This window comes from Oryza sativa, chromosome 5 (assembly GCF_034140825.1).
Source record: "Oryza sativa Japonica Group chromosome 5, ASM3414082v1".
Taxonomy (NCBI): Eukaryota; Viridiplantae; Streptophyta; class Magnoliopsida; order Poales; family Poaceae; genus Oryza; species Oryza sativa.
In genome coordinates this window covers 17,046,863-17,061,399 of record NC_089039.1, presented here as the reverse complement: position 1 = coordinate 17,061,399, position 14,537 = coordinate 17,046,863, and the positions used below count along the sequence as shown (strand labels likewise).

Genomic DNA, 14,537 nt, shown 5'->3' with positions numbered 1-14,537 from the left:
CCTACAATCCACTAAATTCAATAGGATTAAACTCTAATTTTCACATCCCTACTTCTTCAAGGCATGCAACCTAATAAGAGTTTTTATTCATACGTGTACAACATGATATGTAAGTAGGATATGTCACATCATGTACTAGATTAACTTATTCTTATCGGAGGTAGTAATAAGAGTAAATTCCCTGTGTACCCTGAAAACTCACTCAATCCATTTCATACCCCTAAAATTTATAAGATCCCTTCTATACCCTTCAAATTTCAATTTGATCCCTTCCATGCCCCTACCATTACATTTTCCTTCATTTCATTATTATGTTTGGTTGCAAATGTCTTTTTTGCCCTTGATGCTTTAAGTTTGAATATAAACTTGAAAAACGATTGAAAATTTTGTTTGAGTGCACAATATGTGCATTTTATGAAACTAATGTGACTAAATGATTACTGCAGAAAATTTTGACATAAGTTTAAAAATAAAAAAAATGTAATAAATTAAAATATTTATTTGAAATTTTAATATGACAATGGAATTTTTTGATCGGGAACATTCATAAGAAAAATATTGTGAGCGTTGGTAGTCCTATTTTTGTATAAATGCTCCTCAATTTTTATGACTTTTTTTAAAAAAATAAATATATTTTTTATTTCATTATCTAAAAGTAAAATTTGTGATAAATAATGCATCGCATACAAACTCATAACTATAATAGTCTCATGCAACAAACTTTTACATTTTTTAATAATGTAATTCGTAAATTTTTGTGTTCATCCAAAGGGTAAAATGGTCATTTTTATAGAAATTAGACGGTCAACTAACGGTCAACTAACAGGAGGGGTATGGAAGGGATCAAAATCAAAATTTGGGGGTATATAAGGAAGTAAGCAAAATTCAGAGACATATAAGAGATTAGCTAAAATTTTATGGGTATACAAGATATTTTCTCTAGTAATAATCCTCTAGTACTGTGAAATCATGTGGTGATTTAATCTATATAATGAACAATTGTCAAAGGCAAGTGTTTGTAAAAATACGGTGAATAGTGTTTTCGGTTGTCGGCACTGGTGGCTAGTCAGACCGGTGGTGATTGGGCGGTCTGACCAGGTAGTCCGACGGTCAAACTGGCAGGCTCCAAGAGAGAGTCGGTTTCAGGTAGTTTTCGTGGAATTTCCAGATTGCTTCATGTTTATGATTTCTAGATGGTTTATGTTCGTATACGATACTATTGTGTGCTGATGTGAGTCAAGTTGGTGCAAACTTATACTAGAATATGGAGTTTCTTTGTTGCTCATGGGCAGGTGTTGCTTGAGGCTATGGGAATATAGCTGGTGATGGATCAGGACTAGGCTTAGGAGAAGTTAAGGTTCAGACGGTCAAGGATATCATGTGGGATGCTCAGGCTAGAGAACAATGCACGTGGAGGTGAAGGTTGGAGTCTAAGTTTGGAAAGATTGGAAATGTGGAGTTGTACGGGGATGTTGTTTCCCAAGTCTTATAGGTTCCTACGTGATTAGGAGTCCTAGTTTTCGTTGGATTCGTGGCTAGGGGAAACCACGTTGTGGGTGTAAATATATGATGGATTAAAGCTAGAAGATATCGACTTTTTGGAAGAGAAAAATTAAGATTTTCTTTGAGGTTTCAATCATAGTTCATGAGTTGAGAGAGGAGTGCTTTAGATGCACTTTGTAAACACATATCGATGCAATAAAGTTGATCTACTTTCAAGAGTTTCATCGATACATGTTTTTCTAGATCAGACGGTTTGACCGGAGTTCATAGGACGGTCTAACCGGAGGCATGGCGATGGTCTAACCGGTGGCGAGGAACCGGTCAGACCGGTGGCGAGGAACCGGTCAGACCGGTGGCGGCGAGAAGGTAGCAGAGGGAGGCTGCGGTCCGATTGGCCGGATAACATCGGTCAGACTGACGGCTTAGGGGAGGTCAGACCTGTGTGCACATGGAGGTCAGATCGCCTACGCCTACGACTTCGTCAAGTTTGAAGGTAACTTTTATTTCCATAGAAAGTTTTTGGTATTCCTACCATTCACCCTCTTATGGTAGGTTTGTTCGGTCTTGTTCGATCTTTGAAGTACATGATACAATATGATATGTAAGTTGATATGCATGCATGATATCTAACTTTGTCAAATTTTTCAATCAATCTTCTATATATAAGAAACAAGGGCACATTACAAAATGAAAAACAATGTGTCAAATATCACTGTTGGAGAAAGGGTTTTTAACCCGGTTTGTAACCCCCTTTAGTCCCGATTATACAACCGGGACTACGAATCCAGGACTAAAGATAGCTATCTTTAATCCCGGGTGAAATAACCGGGACTAAAGATCCATATTTAGTCCCTGTTGGTGTTACTAGGACTGAAGATGGAAGAGGCCAGGTCCCGATTGGCAGTTTTTTCATTGTTTTTAACTCCTTGCATATTGATTTCACTCCATTCCCAAAACATCCCCAAATTGTGAAACCCCCAAATCATCTCCGAATCACATATCATACATTACAAATTCTAAAAAAACATCACATATTCACATCACAGTCAAATACATAACAAATTCTCAACAAAAGTTTCATCACAAATCCTAAAATCCCCAGCCCGGCTGCCGCCGACCCCGCCTCCTCCTCGTGCACCCGGCCACCGCCTGGCCCTCCGCGGCGCCCCTCCTTGTGCGCCCGGCGGCCGCCCGGCCCTCCGCGGCGCCCCTCCTTGTGCACCCGGCCTCCTCCTCGCGCGCCCGGCCGCCACCCGGCCGGCCGGCCCTCCGCCGCCGGTTGCCCGACGTCCTCATCGTGTGCTCGCTCCCAGCCACTGCTACGCTGAGAAACATATAGGGGAAAGAGATAAGGAGTTAGAGTAAGGAAAGCGATAAGGATAGTTAGAGGAAAAAGAGATAGAGGAGAGAGGAGTTTGCGAGGACGATAGAAGAGGATAAGTATTAGGGATTATATAGAGCGTTTTGATTTTTATTCCCGGTTAGTAATACCAATTGGGACTAAAGTTAGGGGAATAAAAATCTCGGGCGCCCTGACACGGCTTGACATGGAATCAACCGGGACTAAAAATCACATAGTCCCATTATGCTTTTAAACCGGGACTAAAAATGCTTTCTAGTCCCAGATTTTTAAGTAACCGGGATTGTTGTGGTTTTTGGGCAACCGACCAAAGATGGTTTCTCCAGTAGTGTATGAAACATAAATTGGTTAAGAGTAGTGCATAAAAAAGTGAAGGCGCAAAGATCACATGATGAATGGATGCAAGCTATTCCAAGATAGCAGCGCTTAAAGCAATGGCTGGTATGCAAATTAATCAATTTACACCCATCTAATTCACACTAACATGAGCGTGCATGTAATGATCGAAGAAACTGATCAAATTATAGTATGTTGGGAATGATAATTTGAATATTCGACTGATGGATCAATGTATGATATACACTAAGTAATGCATCCGCACTTCATCGTCATCAAATGATAAATACAACAGAGCAAAAATGACCCATTTTAGTTTTGTTCTGTCCCGGGCCACCAAAACCTCAGGACGGCCCTATGCATATAGATGCACGAATGCGAGTGAGTTCTTATTCCTTCAGTAACCTAAGCTAGCTACTAGTTCACTTGATGATATTGAAATCATGGTACCTAGCTAGTAACTCGTTATTACTAGCTCCTATAATAATGTATAAGTATGTATATTAATTATTTCTCTATGCCATTTCATTAATTAATTTTGTTGTCCGTCTATATCTCCGGATCATCGTCGCCGGCGGCCTTGTGCCTCTCCTGCTTCACTCCTGCCGCCTTCAGCTGCAGCTCCTGTCCTTTTCCCCACAGGAACGCGTAGAGCCCCACAATGATCAGCAGTGCCCCGATCACGCTACACAAAAATAGTTAAGAAAAAAAAAGTCTCAGATTAAACACGGGTATTCATATATTTTCCGTATTTCCTACCCTACACTTAGTAACAAGTAATATACATGACATATATATAGCTAGCAGCGAGAGTAATATATATGCTACGTAGTATAGGGAATCGAGGTACACTCAGTGTTTAGGTGTTACTTTTGTAATAATTGGCTGTAACTCCGATGAGCAAAGGCCGGGATGTTTTATTCCATTATCTAAAAAAATAGGGAATTGAGCTATATATATATATATATATATATATATATATATATATATATATATATATATATATAAAATTGCCCAAACTCACTTTTGAGGGGAAAACACTCCATAAACATGATAATTTGGCAGTAGACACCGCGCCGATTAAAATAATAATTTTCGATTAAAGAGGAGGGAGAAATCGCGTGAAATTTCTAAAATACCCTTGGGCCCACAAGCCATATCTTCCATCTCTCTTCTCTCTATCCCTATCCGACACGGCTGAGGGGATGATGGTGGCCGGCCGACGACTCCTCTTCACGTGTGCGGCTAGCCGGGAACTCCTCTCCCTGCGTGGCGCTAGCCGGCGAGGTCCTTCCCCCGCGTGTGGCCAGCCGACGACTCCTCTCCCCGGGCGCGACCGGCTATCGAACAACTATCCCCCCCCCCGGCGCACGGCTGGCCAGCGAGCTCCTCTCCCGCGCGCACCGACCAGAACGAGGACCAGGATCTCCCCGCGCACACGGCCGGTCGACGAGCTCCCCCCCACCTCGCCGAAACCCACAGGACGCCCCACCGCTCCGCGCCACCAGATCGGCAAGCGTGACGGCTCGTCGTCTTCTTCCCTCCATTAAATCGGCAGATCAACTCATCGTCTGCATTTCTCAGTTCTCCAACCAATTTCCCGATTCATCGATCTCATCGTTCGTTCGCTCTAGCTATCGAGAGTGATGGTGTGGTCTGTTCCCGATGATGGTGCTGCTGCCGACCATGCTGCTGCTGCGGCTGAGGCTCCCGGGCGACGGATCGTGGTGGCCGTGGACGAGAGCGAGGAGAGCACGCACGCGCTCACCTGGTGCCTCGCCAAACGTCGTCTCCTCCTCCAGCGGTGACACGCTCGTGCTGCTCCACGCTCGCCGCCCCCGCCCCGTCTACGCCACCATGGACAGCTCAGGTACCTCAATCGAAATCACTGGACACGCTTTTGTGGTCTCTGCTCCTAATTCATCAAGCCAACACCTGGGTTGTTGTTGCAGGGTACATGATGACCTCGGACGTGATGGCGAGCATGGACAAGTACGCCGCCGTCTCCTTCCAGGTGCGACAGACATGGGGCGGCGCCGGCGATTGCAACGGCATCGGCCATGGAAGTGTGGGAGGAGGGGATAGGGAGATGGAAGATATGACATGTGGGCCCAAGGACATTTTAGAACTTTCACGCGCTTTCTCTCTCCTCTTTAGCCAGAAATTATTATTTTAATTATCGCGGTGTCCACCAGCAAATTACCACGTTTATGAAGTGTTTTCCTCCAAAAGTGAGTTTGGGTAGTGTCCTAGGGCTAAAACCACATATAAACAGTGTCCTGTAGCAAAATTTGCCACATATATATGACCATCAAGATAATGAGTAATATTGGCGGCTTTGCTTTAGTCGCCAAGAAAATTAACTGGCTGCCAAAAAAATTATGTTTTCTTGTAGTTATATACTCCCTTCGTCTCTAAATATTTGACATCGTTGATTTTTTAGCATATGTTTGACCGTTCGTCTTATTCAATTTTTTTTGAAATAGGTAAAACTATATGTATATATAAAAGTATATTTAACAATGAATCAAATGATAGGGAAAATATTAATAATTACTTAAATTGTTTTGAATAAGATGAACGGTCAAACACGTTTAAAAAAGTCAACGGCGTTAAATATTTAGGGACGGAGGGAGTACTAGCTTATGATAGTTATACCTTCCTAGATAGATGTTTGCGCCGAGCAACAGTGAGTCCATGACGGTGGTGATGATGAGCGAGAGCGAGTTGAACATGGAAGGGTAGATCGGCCCGCGACGCGTGATTGCCCACGAGATGAGCACGAAGGTGATACCGGTGTTGAACACCCCCTGCCACACCACGAATTACATGATACATCGATAAATTTCTTTAGATAACGGAAAATTCATTCCGACCTTTACTTTAAGAAAGCTATGACCAATTATTATTATGATTCATTATCTAAAAATTATTATTATTACGATTTAAGTCAACAAAATGACTATGAATTATCGATATAATGCAACTAAGGCATATACTCCCTCCGAAAAAAAAAATCTAATTGTAGGATGAATATGGACACATATATATCCTATAATTAGATTTTTATTTTTTTGGAGTGAGGGAGCATATACATACCGAGTAGGCGACGGCGAGAAGGCGCAGGTCCCAGCTGAGCTTCCACTCCGACCAGTCGCCGGTGGTCAAGACGCCGGCGACGAGTGCCTGCAGGCTCCCTGACAGGCATGTCAGCACCGTCGCCCAGTACTTGGACGGGAACACCTTGGCTAGCTTCGCCTGAATTCATCAGTGTTTTTGCAAATTAGTTTTTGCAAAATTAATTTGCAGTATAGCTAGTGAACATTACTTGGATATAGATATTTTTGCAAAACATTTTTTTGTGTGTGCCAAACTATCATATATATATATATATATATAGGAAGAAATTAGATCCTATATACAGCTATGATCAAACATGCATTTCCATATGCCAAAAGACTCAAATCGATTAATTAATAATGCTAATTAACCTGCACGATGAACCACAAGGCGTAGCTCAGGCAGCTGCCGCACAGTAGCAGTGTGCCGGAGATCGTCGTGCCGGCGGGGCTCGACGACGATGACGACGGCGGCGCCACCGCGGCGGCATGGGAGGCGCAGCAGGTGGGTGGGCCAGAGGTGCAGCAGCTGACCTCTGAAGAGGCTGACGACCATCGTGCCGCTCACGGACAGGACCGTGCCCAGGACCTTCATCTTGCCGGCGCAGCTTGCTATCGCCAGCTTCTCAGCACTTGATGAAAAAGAAAAAAAAAGGATGAAAAATTGCAAATATATGTTGAATGTCACCATATATTGACATGACAACTGTTGATTAATTATTTTGTCTATTAGTACCTTGTATATGGTGAGTATTAATTGTATATTTTAGTATTAATATATATCACGAGGTAAATTTAAAAAGTATATATGATGTCATACTTCTATATATAGTTTATATATGTGTGTTGTTAAGTTTTTTTTAAAAAAATTATATATTGTGCATAGTTAAAAGAAATGTACCGGAAAATAACGGCGATAATGAAAGTGACGATAGGGATGAGATTCAGAAAGTTGGCGGAATAGGCGGCGTTCGTGTCACGCAGACCGTAGTAGTACATCCCTGTTGCCAGTAGAACTCTACAAATTGTCAAAAGGTTGTTAGTTTCAAAATGTTAGTTTCAAAACATAGAGGAAATTATATTGTGAGGTTTGGTTTTTTAATTTCTTAAATAAAAGGGCAATTCACTTTTGGTTTTTGCTACAAAAGGAGTCGCTAAGGGAACAGACAAGGTGGCGGCATATAGCATTCGGAGACGATGGTGATGGAAGGATATTTCAAGCATGCATGGATGCAATTAATAGCTTTTGTGCTTTAGATGGTTTTCATTCAAGCTTGGAGTAGCATTGGTATCATTCAAGCTTGGAGTAGCATTGGTATAGCATATGGCTAAAACAGTAAAACTTTTCCTCCCAATAAAAAAGAGGTAAAACTGTGTGATATTAGTAGTGGACGGTTGAATGTAGGCCTTATTATGCAGAGGCTAGAATAAAAAAAAAATCTCTGTCTGAAAAAGTTATAATTTAATGCAAATTTTGCGATCATATATAAGAGAATAATGTTGAGCATGACAAGTAAAAACTTAGCCTTGTCGTTGAGTATAACAGTGCTAACCCGAACGTTGCGTTGATCGAAATCCAGCCACACACTACGGCGTTCATCTTTTTCATCATTCCTCTGAAACATACAGAAGAAGGAAGCACAGGTAGAAAACCAGAAATACAAGCACATAAATCTATAAACGAGTAGCATACATTTTTCCACACACCAATGCATTGTACATCGCTACATATATATTTGTCCAATACTCACCCCAGAAATAAACAAGTGTGGTCATTTTTAAGTATTGCTTCCATACATCGTCAAAACTAATAAATTTCTATTGCATCATGGTATATCTTTAGAAGCCATAAAGTTCATCTAAATTTGAGGCATGTCATCTTTAGATGATATAAATATATATAATGTGCCTGGTTTATAGTTAGTTCTAGACTCCATTATCAAAAGTTCTACAAGATGAGTATACGTTAATTACATTTAGAATAACTTTAGATGCATATGTCCTCTATATCTATATATACTTCCCCTTTAATTTCTCCATATTTATTTATCTATCACCATTTGGCTAGATGTAGAAATCAAACGGCCTGATGCGTCACGAGCTTTTGCGTGTTTACATATTATTGATGCAATTAAGAGCAAAAGAGGTGATCATCAAGAGGACGGCCCATGGTTTCACTCCACCTACATATGCGGCGACCATACAATGCAGGGCTGAATTCAAGTCATTTTTTGTCTCTTTCTAACTTAGTGTTTCTGTTGAGTGTTTGACACATGCAGTGAGATGATATTTGTCCGTATCCAGCCAAGTCAATTGGCTCTTTTCTTTTCTTGCAATTTTTCTTTCTTTAGGCTGTTTTTGACACACGAAACGATAGGATGTATTAGCACATAATTAATTATGTATTAGTAAAAAACTTAAAAATTACATTAATATATTTTTAAAGCAATTTTTCTATAAAAAATACAATGTTTAACCGTTTGGGAAGTGTGCATACAAAAAGAAGAAAGTGTGAGTTGGCAATATAGACATAAGAATACAACCTTAAAATCGTCAACTAGTTGGGTGGGCGGCTAAAAAGGTAGCCTCCAGCTACGAATGCTCTCGAACTTTCCTCGACTGGTAGTATACGTACAAAGAAACATATATAGACAAAGATAATAGCGTAAGCCATGTATAGTATTACTCTAGTAGTGCAATTAAATATATTTATTATTTCTTTTTGGAATGAATCAATTAATTAGAAGGCATGAATGCTATACTATGTCTTTGCTCACGGCTGGCACTGAGATTTCGCACGTTTCCCACGAGTTTCCAAAGCACCTCTCTCTTTAATTCTCAATTTCTCATATAGTAAATGAATTGGATCAGGCAAATAAAATCGTCGTTCGATCCAAGCGTGGATTAGATTTTTTTTTAAAAAAATGGTTTGATTTCTTTTCATCGTTTCTACCGATCGATGTGCTGTACGTTCTCCCATTGGTAAAGCGAACGACGAAGATGATGAAGAAAACAGAAGCAAGATATATACTGTATATAGATGCATGCATGAGACAAAATAATTTATTAATTAAAGTGATAATATTTCAGCAATGTGTACTAATTTATATGTACACGTATGATACTGGATTATTGGTGGTAATTAACAAAGAAGAAAGAGAGAGAGAGAGAGAGAGAGAGAGAGAGAGAGAGAGAGAGAGAGATAATGTGGCATTTACTGGACCTTTCGAAGAGGACGGCGAGCGGCGCGACGGCGGCAGCGCCGACGAGGTTGCGGTAGACGAGGAGGACGAGCGGCCGCGCGGCGCCGGCGCCGAGCGCGAGCTCCGACAGGAGCAGCGTCACCGCGGTGAACACCTGCACCATCACCATCCCCACCGGCAGCAGCACCGCCGCCGCGCCCACCGCCGCCGCCTGCTCCTCCTCCTCCCGCTGCTGCTCTACTACCGCCGCCTCCTGCTCGGCCACGCCGACCACCACGACGGCGGCCTCTCCCGTCCTCGCCGGCGACGCCATGTATATTTTGCTTTGCTAGCTATAGCTAGAGCTAGGGGCACGATCGATCGATCGATCGACGCGATACGAAATGGAAATTAAGAAGAAAAGTGAGACGCGACGAGTCGATCGAGGATGGGAGTGTGCGAGAGGCGAGCGATTGATTGAGCTTGCGGTGGTATAAATAGCGGGGGGAGAGATCGAGAGAGAGAGAGATGATATATGGGGCGCAGAAACGGACGAAGGTAGGGATAGATGGGTTGGTGGCTGGAATTGACGTGGCGGTATATCAGTATCAGTGTGTGCATGCGGCATGCATTCTCCCATCGTCCGGTCAACTTCAACTCCACCTGTCCATCAGTGGAACTGGAAGTGCGTGTGGAATGCAACCGGCTACCACTTCACTCCATCTCAGCTTGTTACCATGTTCAGTGTGTAACTAAACTTAATTCCCAATTAGAGTTTAAACTTTTGTCCCAAAACAACCTTCAGGCCCTTGTTCGGTTACACAGGGATTCATTCCGGGCCGGTTATGATAAATATAACAAGAAATTTATAATAGATACAACAAGAGACCAGGAATATTTATTCCGGGTCAGGAACTAATTTACTTATATTAGGTATAACAAAACATCCGGATTAGTTCCACACCTCTTGACTAGTGGATTGATTCCGGTCTATTATTGTCCCTATCATGAGTAAATTGGTTCCCGGCCCGGAATAAATCTCGGTAAATCGTTGTATATATCCTAAATTTCTTACTATACTTGTCATTCTCGGCCCGGATTGAATCCTTGTGTAACCGAACAAGGCCTAAGAGTAAATTTTATAGAATCCAAACTATTATATGGTCCAAGTTTCTTAAAGCCGTATAAACTTTGGCCGATGACACATAACCTCAAGTATTATGGTTATAACGTTTTACAAAACCACATTACTAATAATTTTGAGTTTGGTATACCATGTACACTTTTCAGTTCTACAATCACATCTCAAATTTATGAGCATTTTATTCATTATATAAATGTTACATTCATTTTTTTATTTCAATACAATAGTATGTCAAAATAGTTAACGGTGTGGTTTGTGAAACTTTAGGAGTATATAATACCTATAGTTTGTGCCACATGTCAAGATACCTGTGGTTTTGTGCAACTTGGACTATAATAGGTGTGTTTAATGAAATTTATTGTATCTTTAATTTATACATAGTATTCTTCTACCATGCTTGGTCCATAAATCAAGAAGTTTAATTTTATCCTTCAATACTTTACCTACTTAACCACCAATACTATATATTTTCCTATTAATAAGAGACTCTTTGGTTATTTTCCTTCCTCGCCGAAGTTCTCTTAGGATTCTAATATTCAACTTACTTACTTCATTCAAAACATAAGCACTTTGAGGTTTTGCGCATGGATTATGAAAGTAGGAAGATTTGAATGAGGAATAGTATGATTGGTTGGTATGAAAAAATAGACAAATAAATTAAATAGATGATGGTTGTGATTGGTTTCCAGTTAAAAATTCGCATTGACAAATATTTGATTATACAGTAGCCAAATTGATACGAAATTAAAATAAGAGTATAATGCATTGGCAGCCCTTAATTAAACTTATCACGTCATGTTATCTAGGTTCTTAAACTTTGAAAATGCACATCTAAATCCCAAGACTATATCATATAGGTTCAAAACTATCACATACCCCCTTCGAGTGCTCGTGTGGCTAACACTTCACTCATTTAATGACACTCAATATGTGAACGTCGACGTCATGCGGATACTCAAAGGGGCATATCCCAGCCACTAATACTGGAGAGGACTATGGATCGGACGTCCAATGTTTTGCATAACGTCGGACAGTGTTGCATGACATTTGTTTCAAAGTGTTTCACATGTTTCATCTTTTGATGGGAAAATATTTCAACACAATATGGAGAAAAAATGATTCATCATATGAAAAAAATGTTTCAACTGTTGAAAAAACATGTTTCAACATAAAAAAAGATATATGTTTCAACAATTTTAAATTATGATACACAATCCAATCAATACTGAAACATTTTCTTACAACAAATGAAACACCAATTTTGACCTACTGAAACATGCAGATGATTAAAAAAACAACCACTGCAACATTTTAGTCTAAACTAATGAAACATCCAATATGTTAAGCTGAAACATATAAAAAGAAAAAAGCAGCCTAGATATATTTATTCTTCTTCTCCAGTGGTAGGTAGGCCACCATGTTGATGCCGGGATCGATGCCACCCCCCACTTTGCTTACCTATACTCCATGAAGACTCTCTATTGCCTTCTCCTATTGTTGACGAAGATGAGGCCGAGCTCACCACGCCATTGTCAAGCAAGCTAACGCTGAGCTGCTCCCTTCATGGCCGGTGTCCACTCCCCTGGATCCGGTGCCCCTTAGATCAACGTAATAGCTAATTCGACGGGGAGACGACGCTAGTGAGATGCCAGTGGGTGGTGGATGTCAATACGCCGCCCTACCGTGTCCCGGCTATGCGGCGGACAACAAGATGAGTTGTCGCCCTTGCTGGCCATCGGCGTAGGTCTCTCTATAGCTAGTTGCTCCGGTGAATATGGGGACAGAAGAGAGGAAAATGAATGGTTGGAAATGAGGATAAGGTTGACTGCCAGGGAAAAAAGATGGAGAGAGTGGTTAGGTGGGACCAACTAGGCACGCGTCATCGAACTCAAAGGGCGCATCCTTGGCTAGTAGATTGGTCAGAGGTCTGACGATTGTAGAATAGTCCTCGATGAACCTTCTATAAAAGCTGGCATGTCCCAAGAAGCTGCGGATTCCTTTGATGTTCACGGGAGGAGGAAGCTGATCTATAACATCAATTTTAGCACGATCAACTTCGATTCCTCGTTCGGACACTCGATGACCAAGAACTATTCCTTCACGGACCATGAAATGGCACTTTTCCCAATTAAGCACCAGGTCCTTTTCTTGGCATCGTTGTAAGACTTTGTCTAAATTCTGCAGATAATGACCGAAAGTCTTTCCATAGACCAAGAAGTCATCCATGAAGACTTCCATGATGTATTCGATCATGTCCGAGAAAATAGACATCATACATCTTTGGAAAGATGCAGGAGCGTTGCACAGTCCGAAAGACATCCTACGGTATGCATAGGTGCCATATGGACATGTGAACGTAGTCTTACTTTGGTCCTCTGGATGGATAGGAATTTGATGATACCCGGAATACCCATCAAGGAAACAGAAAAAGGAATGATTTGCCAGCCGTTCCAACATTTCATCAATGAAGGGTAGCGGGAAATGATCCTTTTTTGTAGCCTTGTTAAGTTTCCTGTAATCGATGCACATCCTCCATTCGGTTACGGTTCGTTGTGGAATTAGTTCATTTTGAGCATTTGCAACGACCATTATCCCTCCCTTCTTTGGCACAACCTGGACTGGGCTAACCCACTCACTGTATGGTACGGGATAGATAATCCCGGCATGCAGGAGTTTCAAGACTTCTTTCTTTACAACTTCTCGCATTGCATTATTGAGCCGTCGTTGAGGTTCCCTAGAGGGAGTACTCTCGGGGTCAATAGGAATACGATGGATGCAGAGCACGGGATTAATCCCCTTAAGATCTTGAAGCGAGTAGCCAAGAACAGAACAATGCTTTTCCAACACGGCGAGAAGACGTTGAGTCTCGTCTTCAAAGAGCTTGTCACTGATTATGACAGGGGCCTCTCTGTCATGGTGTAAGAAAGCATAATGTAGGCTTGGGGGTAGAGGTTTAAGCTCAAGCGGAGGCCAAGGTGGTGGTTCCATGATCGGCAGGTCGAGAGTCTCACCGGGATCCGCTTCCTCTTTGATGAAATCAGGGACCTCATCTTCCAGAAGGGCCTCGGGAGACTCGTGAGGGGGAACTGCAATAACCTCTTCCGTTGACTCAATTTCTGGCAGAGGGTCTGTCAAGACGATCCTTGCCCGTGAGAATGGAATTGAAAATTCAGTCTCTCCCAGTGTTATTTTGAGGCTATCTAATCGGGGTGTGTTGATGAGAAGTTGCTCAATTGGCAGCCCGATTAGGATGTCAAAATCTTGGATTTCAAAGACGTGGAAATCCAAGATCGCCTCCTTGTCTTCAAAGCAGACAGGCACATCTTGCATAATCCCAAATCTTTTGATGATATTTCCGCTTGGATGTTTGAAGAATTTGTTTGTCGGGGTCACTGCCTTATCGCTTAAATAAGCAAATGCAAAAGACCCGGAAACGAGGTTGGCCCCGACAGTTGGACTGTAGAGAATACTGACGTCGTTCCCTTCCAGATGGCAAGGAATGATTCGGGGAGCGGTATTTATCCGAATTACTTCGGATGAAAGCTCTGCCTCCCTTAACCATTCATCGCTCATTATGGTTGTTAACTCCCGGATAGTTTCTCGTAGGAACCTGAGTTCCATAGGATCGGGAGGTGGCAAAGGAACGAGTGGTTTCCTCTTGCTAAAATAGTTCAAGGTATTGCCATAGTCTTCATCAAAACCGTCCTTGAACAGGATTGTGGCACAATCCGGAGTCTGAATTTCTTCATTCTCGACGGACGGCTGCTCAGGAACCTTCTCATCAATCGAGCTAGCGAAAGTGGATGGTTCAGCAAGGGGCTCGATCGTTAGAGGTTCCTCTATCTTGGACACGGATGCCTCCGGCTGGGGTTCATTGGGTTGCGTCATGAAGG

The 14,537-nt window shown here is 41.9% G+C and overlaps 2 pseudogenes; one reads left to right on the top strand and one right to left on the bottom strand.

Moving 5' to 3' along the window:
- Nucleotides 1–3,392: 3,392 nt before the first annotated feature.
- LOC107275906 (WAT1-related protein At1g09380-like) lies at nucleotides 3,393–10,025 on the bottom strand (annotated as a pseudogene).
- LOC107277830 (uncharacterized) lies at nucleotides 4,371–5,593 on the top strand (annotated as a pseudogene).
- Nucleotides 10,026–14,537: the final 4,512 nt, after the last annotated feature.